We start from the raw sequence: 11,316 nt of genomic DNA on the forward strand, positions 1-11,316 counted from the left end.
GCTGGCGCTGGACGGGCGCTGTGCCGCAGCGGGCCGCTAGAAGATCGCCGCTCCGGTAACGGCCGAGTGTTTCTCTTCCCCGCAGGTTTAAAGAGGCGGTGCGGGTCCAGGCGGTCCGTGTGAAGGCAGTAGTGTCCGAGAGCAGGGCTGCGCTCGGCCGTTGTTTGCGGGTGTAGGAAGCTGTAGCGTTTAGTGGCAGAGCGAGTGAGCCTGGTACACCCGGGCGCTTCCTTTGAGATGCTTTATTGCCGGTGCTGGAGGGCAAAGAAACAAGTATGTTTTTAAATAGGTTACCAAATTTCAAAGCATACTTAAAACTCTGTGAAACGTCTTCTCAGTCTGTGTTATTTCTTCCTAGTTTTTTAGCAGTCATACAACTGCAAAATAGAGATCTGCATTTTCCAGACCAGTGGGTGAGACTCCCAAGTGAAGTCTTGATCAGCTACTGCAAAGTTGTCCAGTGTTTTCTTCCAGTTTTCTTCTAGAATGGAAATTGGTATTGGTGCCTGCACTCATAGTACTGGAAGTCTCTTCTTCCAGCTCCAGTAAGCTGCAAGTAGGCCCCTACTCAAAATTTTCCTGAAGTTGCAAGATGCTTTCTCACTGTACAACTGCTTTGTGGTTGCATTACAGCTAAGGATGCAAATTACAAGCCAGGATGTTTTAGGATTTTTAGATCTTAATCTTAAAATCTGGGACAGTCCCTGACAGTTCATTATGCATGCATAGTACACCTGATCTGTTGGACCTGCTGCACATGTGAGATGAGTCTTTATGCACGCAGTAGCTAGTTTCCAGACATCAGGCAGCCCAAGCTGCCAGGCATCTGGAAAAGTGGGCAATTACTTAAAGGATACGGGAAAAGTGATTTCATGTGCAAGCATGCATAGCGCATGGGTTTTCTGCAAATAATGTAGTAAGTCTGTTCTCATCTAGTATCATCCTTCCTGTCATTCACCCCTCCCCCAATGGACTATAACTCCCTTTAAAAGCTGAAACCAAATTAGTTTTTAATTTGTGCTCTGCGTAGTTGCATGGAAGCCTTAGTGGTTCCATGAGGTGCCAGGAAGCATTTCTCAGATTATTCTATTTGTGCTATATTTGGCTTGCTCCATAGTAGGTAAGTGGGGAGACACAGGTTTTCGAATAGTTTCGAATGGGTTCTGGAGTTCTGTATTTTACAAAACTTTTAAACAGGGTTGGGGAGTAAACCGGTTATTGTTTGGAAAAAATGAATCACTAGGACCATAATAAATTATTTGTTCAAGTGATTTATTCTAATGTGTGTGGTAAAGATTCCTGTGACTACAAGTACATTTTGCAGGGAAGATTCTTCTAAGTAAATACTGTTTCTTCCATTTTAAACAGTCTTTAAATCACTGTAACTTACAATGTGTATTTTTTTTCAATCTTTCTTAGGAACATAGACTCCCAATTTGGAATAATCTTCACAAATCCTTGCCTTAACAATAAGATGGGATAAGGCAAGATGTTTCCAGACTTCCTTTTTTGTTGTTGTTGGGGGGGAGGGGGGTTGCCACTTTCTGGAACTTGCTGCCAGCTTTGAAGACCTGTGAATAAACTAACCCGCAGACAATTTGAGGAGAGTGGTCTGACTGCTCTCTGCACTTGCAAAATCAAATGACAGAGGAGTCAAAAGATATCGAAGTTGTTTCAGGATTCATCTCCCATGTAATAGCTTAGGAGGCAGCCTGCAGTTCACTCAGTTACTTGGGAGCTGTCAAAGAAAGCAGTATCTTATTTTACAGAAAAAAAGGTGCATGTCAGACAAAGACAATTTACAACCCATTTATTTTCAGCATTCTCCTAATGCCCATTATTTGAAGTAAAACACATCTTCCTGACATACCAAGCTTCTTCACTCCCTTAATCCTGAAGCAAAGTGATAATCCTTTATTTGTGACCTGATAGACTGTTGCTACGGAGAATGTTGTGATATCACAAAGACTATACTGTGACTTCACTGTTGGTGGAAGCCACAGGTGAAGGAGATGGCCTGCTTTCTTGAGACCTGGTGGAGAGTACTTCTGGTGTTCTGCAAGCACTTGCTAAGGAGCAGTATCTGGCAAACAGGCTTGCATAATGTCTGTCTGTGTAGGTGATGGGTGATACAGTCAGAGGCTGCATGTGAGGGGAGAATTTGTGGTGATTATGTTTGGCAAGGTTACTGCTGCCCTTGAAAGGAGTTACATTATCTGGAGGAAAATGGCACTGGGAAGTTACACAAGGGCTTTTGCATCCTGTATCTCCTAAGATATCATGAAGAAATTACAGTGAATACTGGAACTCCTTGCTCTGTATCTCTCTTTTATTTTTTTTCATCTTAAGAATGTAATTTTATCAAACACAAAACTTTTCTTGGAAACACTGATTAGATCAAAACTTCCATTGAAAAAAAACACGTAAATCACATTCAAATCTTTATGCCCTAACGTAGACTTTTAGGGTCTTATTTATAAATGGAAATATGAAGGAGATTGATATCTTTAGGCATTGTGTCCGATACTTTCAGATATTCCCAAGCAGCTTACACGCATGGATTCTTCTCACATTCAAGTCTGAGCTTTTATGCCAGGTTCCAGAAATGAGTGCCTAAAATTAGGCTTCTGAGTAACTGTTCTGATTTTCAGAAGTACTGAGAGTACAGCAGCACTCAATGGAAATAAAGAGAAGTGCAAATCTGCATCAGTTTTGAAACTCAGACAGTGGTTATTAAAAACAACATATGGCAATAGGAGCCAAACTTGGCTCCTTTAGTATCTCTGCCTTTGACCACAACGGGAAGTTTTTAGAGAAACAGTACTTGCAACTCTAAATGTCAGTGGTTATCTACTCTTCATGAGTGAAGCTATCGGAACCCAGGAAAAAATATCAGTAAAAGAAAAGAAATCCCTTCTTTTAACATTTACTTTTTTAATACGTTACGGAGCATGTGATTTAACAACAGGAAGACACATTCTTGCCTCTAATAAAATGGGTATTTTCTTTTTACTATTGATTATTCCATTTCTCATTTTCACTTTTTTATGTGTGATATGAAAGTTCATGCAGAGAAATTTATGAAGATTATGTGTGTACATCTGCCTCCATTGATATAATTTTTAGAAGTTGTATAAGTTAAATCAGGTTAAAAAACCTGCTATAATTAAACCAAGATAATTCTGGCAGTAAATTAGTCTTTTAGACCAAAGCTCTGAGGTCAATTTCCATTGTATCCCTGTTACACAGGTGTTCCCCAAATTGTGTTCAGAAAGTGTACCAAACTAGGTGCTGCATAACAAATCTACAGAGCAGTAATCTCAATTACATGTACTGTGAGAATTAAAATAAAATACCGCAATTTAAAGAGAAAAATCACAAGCCTCGTGTGGAGGCTTTGCAGACCGCACATGGCATACGGGATGCACTTGGTGAAGCCCCACATTTTGAGTTCTTGTGGATTACACCTTTCTATGAAACCACATGTGCATGTGTGTTTTGAAGAGCTTCTCATGAAGCAGCAGAACACTTCTAAAGACTGTATTGGTGATGACATGCTTATCTGCTTTCACATGCTGTGTTTTAAACTGCCCAAACTATTAGTATGCTTCCTCAGTGGAGTGATGCTGTATGTGTACCTTATTAGCATGCACACTGCTAAGTCACTCTCAGCTTTCTTTACTGTCCTGTAAGCTCCCATCCTTCTGCTGGCTTTGATCTTTCATTGTAAAAGCTTAGGAGCAACCTTTTGGAGAACAACCTAAACGTTTATTTTTAGCTGTTTTGCCTGTTCCAAACACTGGGAGGGCTCATTCAAAGCCACGGTAGGATGCAGGTTCCCTTGGCCCGAGCCAGGCACTCTGGCTCACACCTGAGCTGCTGGGGATGTTCACTCTGCCAGGTCGCTGGCACTTGGGCTTAGACTTTGGGCTGCAGTGCAAGATAGATTTGTTCTTTCAGGCTTTTAATTGAGACTTTGATTGGAGGCTTTCATTGAATCCTTTTTGTGGCATGGGGTGAAGGTCAGCCTAGAAAACAAAACAAAGGCAAGCCCCAAGTGAATACAGAGCACATGCAGATTGACCTTCACAAAACAACTGTCCTTTTGTTCACTTCTTTGTCCTTTTGTTCACTTCTTTCTTCACTGATAGCAGAGCCATTCCCACTTTGCTTATTCCAGCAATCCTGTAGACCCTTATATTTTCCCAGCTTTCCTGCAGCTGGAGGTACTAAATTTATATCTTATCATTTGGTTATTATTCCTGCTTCCGTTTAGTCCTGCTAATCATTTGAATTCTTTTAACAAGTCTTCTTTCATCATTAACATCACATATGCTGCATTGCCTGCTTTAGGAATCAAATGAAAATAATTGATTCCCTCACGTTTCCTTTTAACCTTTCCTGTGTTTTTTCTTTCTTACATTGTTTCTTGTTTTTCTCTCCAGTCTTCTGTTGCTGCTAATTCAATCTTTATAGCCTGGGTTTTTCTTTAAGTAGCCTCTACATCAGCTCTTAAAAACTAATACTTGTAGCTACCAACCAGGCAGGAGGAACAGCAGAGGTTTCAAAAAAGTGTTCATAGTGCTACTTACATCCCCCATAGGCATCTCCAAGGGTTGGTCTGTGCAGCAGTTCCAGCTGCTCAAAGCCGGTGGCCTGGTGAGGAGAGGGGCATGCACCATCCCCTTCACCATATGCAATGTAGTGTTTACTGATGATCAGAAATGCTCTTGAAGCAGAGAGCCTTGTCAAGCTCTGGCTCTGATAGAGGTGCTTTTTACCCTTCTAAATAGGAGCCATGTGCCCTTGGGCCTGTAAGGTCTGGGTGACTTAAATAAAGTACTGCCTGTGGGATCAGCTCATTGAAAGAATATGGCAGTAACTGTAAGCTCTTTTTTCTTACAGTCCAGAATAAGGAATGACAACATAATAACAAGATAAGGAATTACTTTTTGTTGTTGTTGTTTTAATGTGTTGAGAAAATATCATCTTGCTGTGGCCTAAAATGTAGTCACTCAGAGCCTGGATGCTATTGTTATATGTTATTTTCTCTCTGTGTCCAGTGGTTACTTGCCAAAGTTATTCAAGAAATTATCCTAAATCTCTCCTTTTGCTAGCCTTTTGGTCTAGTTCAATGTAAGTTGAGATCATTAGCAGCTCCTGAGATCATCTCAGGAACCTAGTCTTTATATCCTAATTTAGGTCTTTCTACACTGAATAAGAGGGCAAAGACACAACTATTTCTGTGTGCTCTCATCTTTCAGAAAACTGGGTCATAGTGAGACTTGGGGAGCACAAGGACTCTTGCACGCTCTAGTGCTTTGGAAGTGCTTGGTGAAAGTCCAAGAGAAAAGTCTTGTCGCTCAGTTTAGTATACAGAGCAAAAAAAAGAACGGCCAGTTCTGGTCCCTGGAAAGGGTTAACAGTATCCTGTGCAGCAGTGATCAATACCAAATGTTTGGGGTTTAACAGCTATTTTAGAAATCTGAAGGATGGAATGGATAATGAAGTGGTAACCCTATCTGTCACATCACAGTTGTTGAGGTTCATTAAGACCGCTGAGGAGGACTTCAGAAGGCACTAGCGACAGCTGGGTGAAACAGCTGAGCAATTCTGCAACGTCGTGTAAGGCAATCCAGTGAACGCTGAGAAAATAGTGCTCAAATATGTTAGGTTTCACACTTTCTTCAGAGCATGGTCTGGACATTGCTGGAGTCAGTGGTGAACATGTTAGATGAGTGGGGGCTAGTAGTTAGAAGTGTAAACGTAGGCTGTGTACAAAGTTAGGAGATGCGTAAGAAGTCATGCAAGAGAGGTCTGTCTGTGAAATTGATAATTTCATCCTTGTTTTGGATACTGTGTTTGGTTTCATGGCACAGGTACAGGAAAATTTTCCGATTCCTGAAATTTCACTTAAAAAAGAAAAGAGTAGGAGGTAGGGACATGTTACTGTTGTAATAGTAGTAAGATGCTTGGTGTAGGTTTTGGTTTACTGCTTCCTGTAATAAAACAAGTGCTCAATAAAATTAAGAAGCAAAAATCATGTGAGATGGACAGGAGGAAGACATTTTATCTAGTGAGTTGTTTAATTGTGGGAACCACTGGTTCCAGGTACTGTCCTTTATTTGGGCAGGTGTTTTTTCATTGCTGCATTTGCTGATAGTCATACTAGTTGGGAGAAAAAATGAAGACCTGACAGTCCTTGAGGATCTCAGAAGAACTGCTTCTGTCTGGAACAAGAGCGTTTCCCTTTAAGATGCAGTATACTCTAGTGGCAGTGTGTGCAATTGGTTTTCTGATGCTTCCTCTGAGGTGCTTGACCAGTGTGAGAGAGGCAGCAGATCTGGCGAGTTGTTGAACTGTTGTGCCATGGCATTTCCTGTGTTCCCGTTCTCACAGCTGATCCCCACACAGGGGAGACCAAAGGACAGACTTTGAAAGTATTTTGGGACATTGTGGGACACAGAGGCCACTGCATCTACTCCATGCAGGTATAGGGGCAGAATGTCCCAGTGTAGCCACTTCATGTATTTGGGTGCAAGCTATTTTGATTTCATGTACACCTTCTTAAATCCACTCCAGCTATAGTGCAAACTCTGCTTTCCAGCATAAGGAAGAAAAATGACCCACTAAACTCTCAACTGCTAAGTCTTTGGAGTGTCTAACCTTTTTGTTTTAAAACCACTTCGGCACTATTTTAATTGATTTCATGCTTGGCCTTTTCATCAGTTCTCTCCCAGCCAGGAAAAACAGGGCTGTTAAAGGCTGCTGCAGTACCAGGGGACTTGTGTTCAGTGTTGCAGGTTCTTATTTTAACCTGAAGTCATCTGCCAGTCATCACTATTTGTTTGAGCAGCTGTAACCGCTGCAGCATCATCTTTGGGGTGAAAATCCTTCCATGGTTACAGCAGTCAATATAAATGAGAGAGGGTGCGCTATGTTGTTGGGTTGTATTACTAATCATCCCTTCACCTTTCAAGAATTTTAGCTGCTGACTAAGACTCTTGCTGTGTGTTTGCTGCAGCATCCCCAGCCACACTGAGAATGCATTCTAGCTAAACTGAAGAGGATAGTGAAGAGCATGTGGCTAAGACAGGCTGATTGTTATGTTTCAACAGCTGTGTTCTGTGCTTTCAGGAGCATTTGCAAAGGAATATTTTTGTCTGCCTTCATAAAATTTCCACCCTGAAAGAAAACATCTAGGTTTATCGTTGGGGTTTTTTTTTCTTTTGTTTTGCATGTGCTCACTCTCTCTTTCCAAATCTTCTCTAGTGTCAGATTTTTTTTAATGCTTCTATCTTTCCTTGCATTTACTGTTTGCTGTCAGAAAACAGGCAGGCTTTGTTTTTGAGGGAATGGGGTGATGGTGTGGTCGATGACAATGTAGCTTTAATGTTAATTGAATTAATTTAATAGTAACAGATTTTTATGCAAAAAAACCCCAAGCCCTTCTCCCCTCCCAACCCCTGGTCCTGTCTACAAAATGTTAGAGAATTCTTCTGTGTGGTTTAAAATATGACATACTTTCCCACGAGCTATAATTTAAAGAAGCTTATTTTGGTAACCGAATTCTAAAAAGACAATTGTTTTACCTACTGGGCTTTTGGGGGAGGGAGTTTTGTGGTTTGCTTTGTTTTTCCTGTTAAGACTGATGGGTTCAGTCAAATGCTTTTTACTGTGTTGGTGTATTAGAAAGTGTGGTACAGGGTTATGGTTCTGTCCTGCATTAGGTAACATTTAAAGTATTGTTTGCTTTTAGTTTTAGTTTTTGTGACTGTTTTTAGCTTGTGATAAAGTGGAGATGCATAAAAAATGCATAACAAGTGAGAAGAATTGGATGGTCCAAGATCCTTAATCATATCCACTGAGTGAGCTGTTAAAGTATAACAGGCAAGATCATGGTCTTGGGAGTAAAACCCAGGAATATTTGCTTAAAACACATTACTTGCAGGTAGCAAGAAAAGGTATCTGGAACCTTTTGTTAAGTTGTGGAGTGACAGTGAACCACCAATGTAGTACAGCTGTGAAAAAAGCAAGTTTTGTTCTTATTATATATAGGGCAGGGTAATTACAATTTCCTTGTACCTGGTGCACGTGAGAGTTTAGCTGGAACGCTACAGTTTGGTGCAGAATTCTGGTTATTGCTTTTTAAAGAAAAGTAATGTAAGTTAGAGTGAATGTAGAAGAGTCCTCTGGAAAGAGGAAAGGGACAAGAGGGGCAGACAGACGAAAGAACACTAGAAGAGTGTGCTTTTTTTAAAGCCAGTGGAATGAAATTTGAAGGAGGGGAGGTACGTTCTCTGTAAATACATTGGGGTGTACGCAGCAGGAGAGTATTTAAGCTTCTGTCAACATTAGCACAAAACCAGATGGGCATTGCTTGTTGGGATGTTGCTGAGTTTAATACCCTGATCATGTTCCCCTTTGTATTTTCTTAAGTGATTTCTTAAAGAACCGTGAAATTTGTTCAGGTAAGCCAAGTGGAACTTACTAGCCTACTGCAACTAAGTTGTTTTTAGTGGAGCACTAATATGTCAAAGTTTTTCATATGAAGAGATTTCATAAAGAAATATGTCAGCTTGTATCTTTATGATGTTCCTTAGTGTGGTTTCTTCCGGGGCAACAGGGTTCATGGGTTGTATTCCCAGTCCAGTGCTTGGGTGCTTCCTGCTTTGTGAAGCTGGTTCTTGTAGAAGTAATCATAACAGTAGGTGACTAGTCTCTGCAGTGACTGACTCCAAATGCTGAGCGCTGATGGCTGATTTTAGCCTCCAAGATTCAGGATCCACTGAAACTGGTACAGGCTAGTCTGAATTTTCTCATGCTCTTGGCATCTTTTGACAGTGTTCTTTATTTAGCCTTTTTTGTTCTCTGCCTTCCCCCTACTCCCCACATTTGAGCACATTCCTTTTTTCCTTTTGAGTTTCCCTCTGGTGATGGTGAAGGGGCTGTGGCATAGGAAGGGAATCCCGGGCCCTGGCTCAGGGGAGCTCAACTATGTATGCAAGCTAATGTGGAGTTTGACAAAGGACTCTGTATCCAACTCCAACATGATGCATGTGCAAAGGAAGAAAATGGGATGCTTTCTCAGTGTATGGTGGAGATCGATCTCGGGCTGTGCTGTATTCTGTACAGGTCTACTTGGATGCACATGCATGCATGGAGTTATTCAGGGAGAAGTGAATGGTGTATTCATGCCATACACTGTCAATATGACAGTTTTTGTTTCAGTACCAACTTCTGTCAAATGCTGGGGGGGAGATGTGGGATGGAGGAACAGAGTGGCTGCCTTGATTGGGAAGTGCATTTGGTGTTTGGGCAAGACCTTCCTCATATGAGGTCATGGTGCAGTGACATCACTGATGATGGCAGCGCTGGTTTACTTCATTCTCAGTTACATTTTCCCCACCGCTGGTCTACCCTTTTTCTCTCTGCCATTCTTGAGGTATCAGGCACTTCTTGCTGTTTTTAATGCTGATTAAAGGAGTACATGGTGGTGCTGTGAGCTGATGAATTTGAGTAAAGGCATGCCTAGGGGCATGTGCACATGAGATGTATGTGCACCCAAGGCGCATGTGCACGCTCAGTGCATTCTAGGTGTCTCTAGGGTGTCACCTGTGCGAGAGGAGTTGTCTCACTCAAAGAGCTTGCAGTTGTGTTAATTAGTCTGTTAATAGTCAAGCTGGTGCTGAGTATATAACTTGGGTTCAAGTGCTTGAGAAGTTTGTTAGAGTGAAAGGGTATTCAGGTCATTTAGTTTTGGTGATAGTAGTGTGACAACTGCTGCAAAAACTCGTGCATGTGTGTGAAACCAGTACTGCACACACACAGCCAGCTATCTAGCTTTGCATGCGTGTTGTCTGGTGCAAAGGAAAAGCAGATTTGAGCTCTTGTGTTTTCTTTTGGTAGGTGCCTGTTATAATTCACTTTTAAGCCCACAGAAATTTTTCTTCTTGGAATGAGTTTAGTTGGTGTAAAGTGGGTGTGGGTTTAGCAGACAACCAACCAGAGTTTCCACAGGATGATCTTGGGGGACCCAAACATCACAGATGCCAAGTTGGATTCATTAGAGGCTTTGTGGCTGATCCTGCAGCCCCAGGGAGGGCAAATCTCCTGTAAAGTTGAAGGAAGATTTCCTGGAATGAGGCCGTTCAGGGAACACAGAAATTGATGACTGTGTGTATAGCAAAAGCCCGGTGTTTAATGTTGAGATCACGGCTACTGTGTAACTGCAGGTGTAGCAAAGCACCCAGCTTACCTTACACTTGTAAATTAGCCCGTTTATAGTATGGCTTTGCTGCATAACAATTGCCATAGACCTGTAAACAAAAGTGATATTTGTTAGTTATGTAACCCAGCTATTTATTTGTCCTCTTGAAACACTTACATGGACCCATTTTAGCCTGGGTTTGACTCTCACTGCCAGGGTAGCTGTAAGGCTAGGGCTTGCAGCATAGGGAGGTGATGACCCTTGTATTTAATTCAGTCCTAAACACCTGGTGTGTTAATTTGGGGAAGATCCTAAGAGAATTTATTCCATCAGAGCACAGGTGAGTCCTAAAGTGCTGTTTTTCAGGATTTTATATATAGGTTATGTGCCTACTACTCTTCAAACTATTTCAGAGTGCTTAGCATATAGGAACCTTTAAAGAAGTGCCTCGTGGCAGCACTCCTTTTTTTGTCTGCCCCTCCATTCCTGTATATCGGTCTTCTCATTTTGATTACTAGTTCACGATTCGAAATAGTTCTTTTGCAATATAGACAATTTTAAATGCTTCCTTCTCTTGGAAGAGAATCCCCAAAGAATTAAAAAGGTTTCTTCAAACCAGCAGCATCTGTCTCTCATCACACACTATTCTTACTTCTTCTTCTGTGTTTTCCTGATGCTTTAGCTTAGCATATCCTCACCAAGCAAAGGAAAACCTAGTACTGGGAGTGAGATCCTGACACAGTGACCTTGTTCTGAGCATTACCTTCTTGTCAATAGCAGCAGAAGCTGAAGCAGCTCCACTGGTTCTTGGCACTTGGAGCAGTTTGACATTTTCTGTCTGGCATGGTTGCAGGTCTCACTTTGTTTTGAGCCCAAATGGTGAATGGGATGATGAAAAATGAGCTTGTTCACTGCTTCTAATTTTTTTGATAAACAGTTTGCAGCTGAACAACTTTGATCCACTGTATAGCAGAGCTGTTTGTTATGTGCAGGTCTGTAGGATTCTTCAGGACGGACAAAGAAGAGTAAAATCTTTCTTTTTAATCAATAGAGTAAAAACTGGTAAATATGATGCTAAATAGTGAATAATTTGAGAAAATTTTGCT

This window comes from Pterocles gutturalis, unplaced genomic scaffold (genome assembly GCF_000699245.1).
Source record: "Pterocles gutturalis isolate BGI_N339 unplaced genomic scaffold, ASM69924v1 scaffold48042, whole genome shotgun sequence".
Lineage (NCBI taxonomy): Eukaryota > Metazoa > Chordata > Aves > Pterocliformes > Pteroclidae > Pterocles > Pterocles gutturalis.